The 11,574-nt window shown below is 38.9% G+C and overlaps 1 long non-coding RNA gene across 2 annotated transcripts; it reads left to right on the forward strand.

Moving 5' to 3' along the window:
- Window positions 1-2,016: 2,016 nt before the first annotated feature.
- Window positions 2,017-6,330, forward strand: LOC130413574 (uncharacterized). 2 transcript variants are annotated; one of them, XR_008905513.1, is made up of 4 exons: window positions 2,017-2,207; window positions 2,331-2,499; window positions 5,461-5,793; window positions 5,880-6,330. It is a non-coding gene; the product is annotated as an uncharacterized LOC130413574 (long non-coding RNA). The 2 variants fall into 2 exon arrangements; XR_008905512.1 differs by having other exon boundaries at window positions 5,461-6,330.
- Window positions 6,331-11,574: the final 5,244 nt, after the last annotated feature.

Raw genomic sequence — 11,574 nt, forward strand, 5'->3', positions numbered from 1 at the left:
AAGAAATGTATACAGGTTGATGATGTATGTTGTTTGATATTATAACTGAAACTAAATAAGTTAAAAAGTACTTTCATTTATTTGGATTTAACAACTTGATAAGCAGCATTGAATAATTATCCCATTTCAGTTGACTTAGCATTAAAAATAGTTAAGAAAACAGAAAAACCTTCCTTCATCAGATGGTCTGGTTGGTTATCTTAACTAAGTATTTTTCACAGTGTGTATGATGGTCTTGGAACCTTGTGATCAACATTTATTTACATATCAGGCTCACAGACTTTTTAAAATAAATTCTAAATGATGTTTCAATCAGTATAAAAGTTTTACATCACCGAATGATTTTTATTAACAAAGTTCGAAAGCGGCTGGAGCATTTGATCATGCCCGGCTGATCTACGTCAGCAATCACGGTTTCCATCATATCAGCATAAGAGAACTATTCCATAAATTAGGCATCCGTCTCACCTGCGTTATCTCTTCGGTTTTCAACATCCGTCCACCACCCCGGCTCCTCTCCCTCTCTAGCAGGACCCCGGGGGTGCACGTTGAGCTCGAAACCCGCTCCCCTGACAGGACGGCAAATAAGAAGTGAGGTTTACATACTTGCTCAGCACTTCACTGGCTTGACTCTGTTACATATTCCTGCCATTATTATTGTCTGCATAGGTGAATTTGTTGTTAACTTACCAAGTATGCAGGTATGCAAGTCCAGAGGGAAAAATGCCAACAGAAGCACAAACCAACAGGCAATTTCAGAACAACTGCAAATAATTTTGACCATTAATATTCTTTCCATAATCTACTGGTTACCTAATGAATTTTGGTTTATCCGTGGATGGTATGACCATAAGTTAAATTCTTCTGGACCAATACTTATATGCAATGTGTTGTTTGTGGCTTTAAACCTTCATAGTCATCTTCACCACACCGATCTGATGGGTTTAACCTTGTTGGGAGTTATATTGTGTCTTATGCTGATATGAGTATCCGTTGGTCTCCATCTCAAGGTTCAAAAAAATGTCATTAGACAATGTTTTGATACTGTAATCTTGAATGGTTAAAAACACATATTGAATCTGTTTCTGGTCAGACGAAGTTTGACAGAGCTTGACTGAGCATCAACGCACAACTGAGATTATTCAATAAATCATTTTTCTGTCTATTTAACATCACTTCGTCTCCTGCCTGCTGTTCTTCCCTTCAGCTCTATGTCTCCCTGGTGGTTGGGTTAAAAGGATTGACTCACAACGGAGTTGATATTTCCAGGTTTAATTTGTTCCTGACGGAGAGAGATCTAGTGAAACTGGACTCAAAGTTTAGATCTATAAGATCTACAAGCCATTTCTCATAGTTTGATCTATCACTGGTCTGCAGGTGGTTGACGCTACGGAGGGTCCTCTGTATGTTAAGGCCTGAATCTCTCTGCAAACTCCTTGAAGGCTGCTGACATCAATCTGTAAAAACAAAAAGGAGAGAGAAAGGAGACAGAGGAGTTCCACATTCGAGGAAACAAATTATGTCGTCAAACGGTGTTGAAGCGTTGACCTTATTATAACTATTTTGACTCCCTTGCAAAAATCAAGCAGAGACCGTACGACTAAGCTGTAGTTTGGTGTAAGCTAATAACCCATCACCCTCCCCCTCGTTCATCGTGAGGGTGGCCCCCAAGTCAATAAAAGACAAGGTTCTTCTTACGCCCCTCAGCCTACAGCGATTCGCCGGCCTAATTTCGATTTTTGGGAGTATGAGCTAAAGCTAATTTATAATGACTAATGTATGTCCATTTAGTCTTGCCTAATAATTTAACTGCAGAAGGTGTAACCAGTAAGACTACAAAAGGACCATCCCATCTGATGACATTTTCTCACCTGTCAGTAAAATTATTGGGAACATGATGTTCCGAATATGGTAAGAGGCGTTAAATAGCTTTCCAGTAGCTCAGTGCCTTGGGGGCACTGAAGACAGAGCTTGAACTGTATGATAATTGAGTAGTTAATCAGAGGGTTTTAGACGTACAGCTGAGGGCAGAAGTTATTATTTTGACCTGCTTTGTTATCATTCTGATTCTTGACCGGTAAATAAGGTTTCTTTTGTGCATTTTCTTGTGTGATATGGAAGTGGTGATCTGAAAAGATTACAAGAGGAAATGGAGGGGTTGACAGTGAGCATCAAAAGGCGAACACAGCGTCTGTACAGTCCAACAGGTAAAACGCATCACGTCATTGGGAATTTTCCATGTTATTTTTAAACCATTACAGATATGTTTGTAACTACAAAGGAAAATATGATACTGTGCTTACTGAATTATAAAACTGAATTCCATTCAGATGGCAACAAGCAGCGCCACTCTTTGCGTGCGTCATCCAAGGAATGAGGAAAAGCTGGCTGCTACAGTGGACGAATACAACAGCATTGCCGATCCTTCACAGCACCTTGGTTCAGTTGATTTTTTAGCTGGCACTGTTGCTTGGGCATGGCAAATTCCTGGTTATACTGGTATGCCACAAGAGATCTCTTCGTTCTAAAACTTTTCACTGTAAGATTACAGTAAAATACTGGCAGCTGGGTTGCCAGCCACATACTGTAGTTTTACAGATCTAGTACTGTAATTATAATTTACAGTACTAGATCTGTAAACCGTTGTACTGTAAAATTACAGTAAAATGCTGGCAGCTGGGTGGCCAGCCATATACTGTATTTTTACAAAATACCGTAACCAGGTAAAATATATATTTTTTACAGGAAAAACATTATAATTGGTACTTGAAACTAGACACCAACAACATTCTCTGGGTTTTAAAACATTTATTTTAAAAGCAACAACCAGACACTTGCCTTATGTGAACACACTTGCCTGAAATTCTAGCTGTTTTTTTTTAAACATTTAGTTGAACATTTAACACTTTATAATTTAATAATCTTGTTAACCTTAAACAGGTGTAAAAACAATCCAGAAATTTATAGTGCTAGAAAGAGTAAAAAAAGAAAAATAGCAAATTGGCTGAAATGCCAGTTGTATTTTTATGAATGGAGTTAACGATGCAGTAATCGTATTTACTTTTAATATACTTGCTGACAGGATCTAAACAAAGTTCCATTCAAAGTCTGCAAGTTTTCGCAGAAGTGAGGAAACTGGTGGGCTTACAGTGGTGTTCTTTCTTTGCACAATTTGGCCGGTTTTCTTTGAAGTCACTTTTCCTTTTTTTGCTTTCGATCCACGTTCAGGATTGATGTCAACAAAGCGTCTAAAAGGCAGAAAAGAAAAAAAGAATCAGATTAAATATTAGCTAGAGAGAGAGAGAGAGAGAGAGAGAGAGAAAGAGAGAGGTCTGTTTTAACGACTATTCACCTAGCTTATTAACAATAAAATCCCCTCATCAGGTACTGAATCAGGGTATCAGTTGAAACACAGCCATAAAGCCTGAGCACACATTGCTGAATCCAGTCCATATTTGTGACTTAATTTATAATAATTTTACAAAATTCAACCAATGGGGGGGGTTTTGGCCCAATGTAATGGTGAATGACCCTAGGTTGATTTTACTCTGAACCATCCCTTTAAATACCCTAATTTATACCAAAGCCTGGGCCTGGCTTAAACTAAGCCCTGTCTGCACTGCAGAAAATGCTTTTCTTTTTGTCTGATTTCCAGTCCAGATATCTAAAAAATCTTAAATCAAGATGCATTTAATAGATACGTAAAATTAGATTAGATATTATGTCTTGTGTATTTATTAATCCTAATTAAGTAAGTTTTTTTTTTTGGAAACAAGACTAAAACCGTGTGTTGGTCAGTGTGTGAGGCCAGGTCCATTTTGTTATTCGAAGTAGTCAGCTGTACAAAACGTTTATGAAAAAAAATGAAGTTCTTAACAAATACTGTCAAGACAAGGTTAGTGTCAATTCAGTCTAAAATATGAACGAAAAATATGCTAATTACTTACCTATGAACAAACTCAACGGTGCATGCTGCCTCTTCCTGGTACTGTAAATTGAAATTATAGAAGGAGGCAAACAGCGCTGCCAGGCAGGTGATGAAGGTGGGCTGTGCAACTTCACACACAACTTGACCCTCCAAACTCAACATCCAGCGCTGGTTGCTCAGAGATTGACCTGTAATAAAAATAAAAAACAGAATAAAAAAGTAATAATGAAAAAAATTGTGGGTTCTACTTAGTTGTCTTTTCATAATTCTACATAACTGTTAAAATAACTCTGAAACACCATTCACATGATACACCATTTCAATTTTCCTTAGTAGGTTAGTAGTAGTTTTTTGGTAGGGTTCATCACTACAGTAATGAAAACGGAATTTGGAACATGACTATGGATTTTCATGTGCTAGCAAAATGCTGACGATGATTCAAAAGAGTAATCGCAGAACTGACACAATGGCATTTTTGCACGTGGACTAGACATAGCACTTACCTGTAACGAAAAAAAAACATGTTAATAAAAAGCAGATCGTCCAAATGACATTGTAAATTTTGTCTATATGTGATTGTTACTTGGTAAAGAGGTGGGACAAGTGATTTTTTTCGCGGTAGAAAACCATGTTTGCAAAAACAAACTAATCGTGTAAACGATACTTGGTAAAGAGGTGGAACGAGTGATTTTTATTGTTGAGGTATTTATAAATATATATAAAAGCAAGTCATGCAACTGAAATGGTATGCTGCGTATGTAAAATATCGAAGTTAAGTTGTTACTTGGTAAAGAGTTGGAGTGGCGTTTTTTTTCGCGGTACAAAACCACGTGCGCAAAATCAAACTATTTGTGTAAACAATGTAGAAATCCGAACTCAATAAATAAATAAAAATAGATTGGCTTACCGTATCAATCAGTTGAACACTCTTCTCAAGCTCTAAAATCCACTTTTGCTCACAGATGCATGACAGATTCTTCCTCCTGTCTTCATGAAGTTCATGTGACGTTAATAGTTTCTGCTGCGTCACACAGGCAACCCATATTTGAAAGATGCTAACAGAAGCTTTCACGAAACGAAGCTCACACGAACCAACGCTAACAAAAGCTACACAAAACGAAGCTCACACGAACCAAAGCTCACAAAAGCCTAAAGATTAATTACAAATTCACAAAAACTCTTTATATAGATCAAGTCAAAAAATATTCGTCAGACCCGCTGGCACATCAAGTTTTCCGGAACTGTCTCATCTGAATTGAGCGCGAATAAAATCAATCCCACAATGCAATGCATTTACAGTATGATACTGTATTACGAATTTAGCGGGATGAAAACAGAAATGTGCTGTATATTTACAGCTGTTCTGTAAAAGATACAGCTTAATACTGTATTATGGAAATACAGTACAATTCTGTACTAAATTCGCTGTAAATTTACAGTAAAGGGTTACAGTGTAGTTTTATATACGTGTAGTAGTACTGTATATGTTTTCTATTTTGTCAACTTGACACATTATATTTTATACATTTCAGAATCTGTGTCTTTTCTCGCCAAGAGTAAGTTGTTTGACCGAGTGATGGCAGTAAGTCGACTACAGGAAGAAAAAAAGTCTCATTTGTAAGGAGATGCAACAGCACTGGATGGTCCTGACACAAAAGTCGTCCAAGCTTGACGCACTGATCAGTGAAATAAGTTCTAAAAGTGAAAAAGTCTTTACACATTCGTTAGTTTATTTTGCTCTAATATGTTGACAAATTTGCACACAAACAACACACTACCTTATTTCAATTTCAGATAAGTCTTGGATGCTGTTTTTACTATTTTAGTTCGGCTTACATTTGTGTAGTGTTATAAAACTGAAACAGGTAGGGCTTCTCGACCAATATTGTTAGCCTTGCTAATTGCTCTTTAGCATTGTATTTTTGATTATATATACTTCTATGTTTTCCAGCTGTTATTTCTACCCTCTCTGACACTGCATACAAGGGGCTCCTGTGTATTGTTCGAAAGAAACAACATTAACTGAAACATTTAATGCAGATTGTTGGGGCTGGCTATATTAACATTTTCAGCGAAGAAGACATGATGTCTGAAGAATCTGAGGTTGAACAGGAAGAGAAAGTACAAAAGGAGATCTGAGGAAGCAACAGCTGCTCAGATGATGACAAAAATGTTCAGTAAATAAGTTTAATATATTAAGGCACACTTAACTTCTGTAAAAGGAAAACCAAAAAATCATGGTATATGATGCTAGGTGTCGACGTTACACAATTATACACAATAAACTTTTCACAGTTTGTAGCGTTTAAAAAAAAAAATCTATGCTGCTTTATGTATCCCATGCATAGTATACTATATAGACATTTTTACACATTAACATGATAAATCACGCTTGTTTTTCATATATTCATCATTTGGTCCTGGATTTATGCGGTTTTAAACTAAGTGAAGTCTGAATATATACATTACTGTAGGTTTTGTTTCTTTCTTCATTGATGGGAGAAGTTGTTCACACAATGACACATTTGTGTTTGGCCTACTTATTAGCATTTTCAGAAAACATCTGTCTATACTGTTCAAGATTTAGCAAATAAATATTAATATTTAAACATTATATGCTAGAATTTAAATGTATGAAAACATCATTATATTTATTAAAATGTAAGTATAATACGGTTAAGTCAATTTAAGGGTGTCTCTCAGCCATAGCTAGTACATTTATGTGGTATGATTGGCACTAGACATAACCACAAAATGTATGCTTAGTGAATAAAATATAATCGGGATAATCTTAGAGGCCTGCTCTTGACCTATAAAAAACAGGTGTAGGGAATTCAATGAGGAGCAGTATTATTTAAACAGTAATTCTCCATCAAATGTGTAAGAATTATCATGAGCTTTGATCACAATTATTAGTAAAATATTCTTCACCACCCTTTGAAAAAGCCAATATCAACTTAAATTGGGATTAATTTAATTGATGATCAATGATATTTATCTAGATCCAATTCATTTGGGGAAATCACATATCATTACGAGCAGGTAGCAAGAATCAGCATGATTAGGGACTCAGGATTATAAGCATGAACAACGACAGTGATGAGCTGCTGTTTTTTATTTTTCTCTCACAACACAAGTTTTACACCGAAGCTCATTAAGTATAAGCAGTGTTCAACGTGATCCGGACCTGTCTTGAGCCATTCACGATGCTACGATATTTTCAAACCCGTTTGAAATCAACACCAAGTGATCTTATTGTGTGTGACAATGTTGTTGTCACGGAATGACTGTAATCTAAATCAAAACTCCAAGTATAATCCAAACATATAACTTTAATCACATCCAGGGAACCACACAGGAGATGACACACGGTGACATTAACATTAATAATACTAGACAGAGAACTAAGGAACACAGGGCTTAAATACAAAAGGAAGACACTCAGGGAAAACAGGATCAGGTGCGGGACTAATTAACAAAGATGAGGGACAGGTGAAAACAATGAACTAATGAAACAAGTGAAAACAGGCAAGGAAACAATTAACTATTCATGAGACAATTCAGGGGAGGAAACACCAAACATAACATACACCAACTGTGACATTACCCCCCCCCCCCCGTCCGGTGTTGGGGAGACAAGACAAGGTGAGACGGGAGGTCTCCAGGACGATACGTCCAGCTCAGAGGGCCTGGAGGGCGCCCGGCCGTTCGGGGGACGGGGCCGGCTGGAGAGGCCCGGGAGTGCCGGACGGGGCCGGCTGGAGAGGCCCGGGAGTGCCGGACGGGGCCGGCTGGAGAGGCCCGGGAGTGCCGGACGGGGCCGGCTGGAGAGGCCCGGTAGTGCCGGACGGGGCCGGCTGGAGAGGCCCGGGAGTGCCGGACGGGGCCGGCTGGAGAGGCCCGGGAGTGCCGGACGGGGCCGGCTCTGAGAGAAGGTCCACTTCCAACCGCTCAGGTTGCTGGGTGGTGGAGGAGTGAGGTGTGGATCCGGGATGAGCCGGAACGAACCCACCGTCAACGACTGGAGCTGGATGACCGTCGCCCATGTCCCCATCAGCAACCCGACGCAGAGTTCTGAGCCATCCGCTTGAAAGACTTGATTTATTAAGTCCTCCAGCGGATACTCTTCTGCGCCGGGGCGCATGATGAGGACGAGCAGATCGTCATCCAGACCAGTCAAAAATACACTGTTAAGTATGGGATCGCTCCAACTCACCCGGCTAAACACCTCAAACTCCTCCACGTAGCTCTCCAGAGGCCGTCTGTCCTGCCTCAAGTCCATAAGGATGACCTCTGGAGAAAAAGTATAGTAATCCATTTTTTGGAGTTCTAGTATTGTCACGTCTAGCCGGTAGAAGTGTCCAAACAAGGGTTTTCCAAAACAGGTATTTTAATATAAAACAAAAAGCCAAACAGGGAACTAGGAACAGAGACAAACGTAGCATAAAGACACGCAGCATAAACAACAAAAGAAAACCAGGAACGAGGAGTTTACAGACATTGACATTAATAATACTAGACAAAGAACTAAGGAACACACAGGGCTTGAATACAAAAGGAAGACACTCAGGGAAAACAGGATCAGGTGCGGGACTAATTTACAAAGATGAGGGACAGGTGAAAACAATGAAAACAAGTGAAAACAGGCAAGGAAGCAATTAACTAATAATGAGACAATTCAGGGGAGGAAACACCAAACATAACATACACCAACTGTGACAGTCGTGATGGATTCACAAACTAGAATCCCCATGGTTGGGCCTGGGTTCTCCTGGCCTAGTTTTTTGTCTCTATGGAGTTTTGGGTTCCTCGCCACCGTTTGCATACTGTTTTGCGCTCTTTGCATGGCCATGGGGGCCTTTTTAACAATTCAGAAGTTTTACATAATTAATATTGCATTTAGAAATGTATAGTCCTTGTAAAATTTGACCTGTGTTTCTCTCTCCTTTATCTTAAATGTGTGCTTTCACTGTGAGTGTGTGCGTTTCTGTGTGCGTGAGTGCGCGCGTGCTTGTCTGTGTGTCTGTCCGTGTGTGTTTGTCTTCTGTGTTTTCCTTGTTTTTTGAGGTATATGACTTGAGTTGTTGGAAATTGTAAAAAGCACTATATAAATAGTTAATTCAACACTACCCCTCTGAGATCAATAACATTACATTGATACTATGTCGGTGTTCAATCTGGGTTGGTGTCCCAGACTATCAATCCCAGTCAATCGCAGACAGCGACAGGTGCAGGCTCTGTGTTAACTGATGCATCTCTGCTTATTTCAACCCTTGTTTCTTGGATCTACCCTACTGGAGTTGTTGTCTCAGGCTTCTCCAGCCCAAGCCAATATTTGTATATGGTGTTAAAAAAATTTGCATAGTCAAAGATGTAAATCAAGTTTCAAACGGATATTTTCTGCATCTTTTCGCTCTTCAAAAGCTTTCCTTTAGCTCAGTGGTAAGAGCATTGCGCTTACAATGCAAGGTCGTGGGTTCGATCCTATAGGATTACACTGACTCAGAAACAAAGGTATAGGATAAAATGCAATGTAAGTCGCTTTGGATAAAAGCGTGTGCCAAATGTGTAAATGTAATGATATTGTGAAATTGCAGCTTCATATTAACACAAGGATGCATTCAATGTTGTGGATGTATTTCAGAACGACAATACATACAAAAAGTGAAATTTATTTCTTTTGTTTTAAATTTATATACACTTCCCACAACTTAGCATACCCTCCACATACAAATCTTTTTGCCATCATTTTAGCTCGTTGCATGTCTGCTTTTGGGTCATCCAGAACCATCCGACAAAGCTGTAAGGGTATGCCCTAATGTGTACTACCCAAATCACGTAATTGTGACTATATATTTTTTGTTCATTTAATTCAATTCAATTCAAGTTTATTTATATAACGCTTTTCACAATGTGCATTGTTCCAAAGCAGCTTTACAGGGGCAAACAGGAAAAACAGAAAAGGTGAAACACAGCACAGTACATGGTGTTTATAGAACAAGCAAGATCATTCTAATAAATAATATCTAATTAATAAATAAATAAATGCAGTCTCCCAGTGAGCACACAACACTGCCCTGTTGTGGCGAGGAACCCAAACTCCAGTAATTGATTAATGGAGAAAAAAACCTTTGGAGAAACCAGGCTCAGCCGGGAGGGCCAGATCCCCTCTGACATGTCATAGCTGCACTCAGTGACCCCGACCAAAAGCCACCGAGCAAATATCCACGAGGAAGAGGGAGAGCCCACCATCTGCAACCCAGAAAGTCCCACTCACCGAAAAACCGTGCAGGTTCAACCCTGTCCCACTCCATGATCGACACCAGAAAACAGAGGAACAACCAGGGAAAATAGTAATGGCATGTTGTAGCTTTATTCCTCTGTTGTCCGACATCGACCACAAAACAAGGCCGAACCGGACCCACACAGCCCCAGCAGATGAATCCCCACAACCAACGAGCCCCCCACTCTCCACAAACACCCACCCAACAACCTCCAACCAGGGCCACCAAATGCAGCTATTACTTCAAACTGCTGACATGTGATGTAAGTTTAGCATTAAATACCAAGTGTAACTTCAGCATTAATGTGACAAGTAGTCCGTCTTTTCTCTTGGTTGGGGATGTAGTGGTCTGAGCTGGGATAGTCCGATGGTCGCAGTTCTCTTTGGTGGAATTGCTTTAGATGGAACTGGGATGGTCAGTCAGTCTGCAGCTGTAGCTGGCGTAATCTCTAGGTTGGGATGGGCATATGTTGATCATCTGGACCTGGTGGAATTTCTTCCTACCTCTGGATGGGCATCCCGAGGCTAAGACAGAAGGAGAATAATTATGGTAGCTGCTGTTCATTAACTATGTATTAATTGAAAGATTGGCTGAAAAGATGTGTCTTTAATCTAGATTTAAATTGGGAGAGTGTGTCTGACCCTCAAATAGTATTAGGAAGGCTATTCAAGAGTTAAGGTGCTACATATGAGAAAGCTCGACCCCCTTTAGTGGCTTTAGTCATCCTAGCCATTTAACCTGTTAAACTAAACACTTAAATCACAGTTTAACAGTATTAAAAAATGTTTTCTGTGAAGTGACATGGACCCTGTTCAACATACCCCCCCCCTCAATACTGAAGATGTGTGTCAAAATGTTTTTCACACTACATTAAAAAACACGTTAATTTAACTTAATTTAAAGCTAATGAGCATCAAGTTAAATAGACTTTAAGTAAACTTTACATTTTGGGAGACAGCAGTAACACTGCTAAGACAATAAAAGTGTAAAACAATAAAAGTGTTTGAAAAGGTTTTAATTTAAATTAAATTCAAGTTTTATTACTTTTAACATCCACTTAATCACACATAAATTTTGGTGGCTTAATCCAATAGGCCTACATATTGCAGATGGAGTACATGCTGACACATGGACTTGAAATACAACAATAAATTATTTACACAATTTACAGAAACAATCATTTACTTAACATATTTAAGTATGTTTGTATGTATTTAAGTATATTTTAATGGTTAACGGTGTTTAAAGGGAATAACGTTCAAGTACATTTGTGTTTTTTACACTAGACAAGCGTAAATATGCACATGATGGTTTCAAAGCGACAACATAAATGTTTGCTTAACGTTTACGTTTCCTGTGTCA

This window comes from Triplophysa dalaica, chromosome 23 (genome assembly GCF_015846415.1).
Source record: "Triplophysa dalaica isolate WHDGS20190420 chromosome 23, ASM1584641v1, whole genome shotgun sequence".
In the NCBI taxonomy this organism is placed as follows: domain Eukaryota; kingdom Metazoa; phylum Chordata; class Actinopteri; order Cypriniformes; family Nemacheilidae; genus Triplophysa; species Triplophysa dalaica.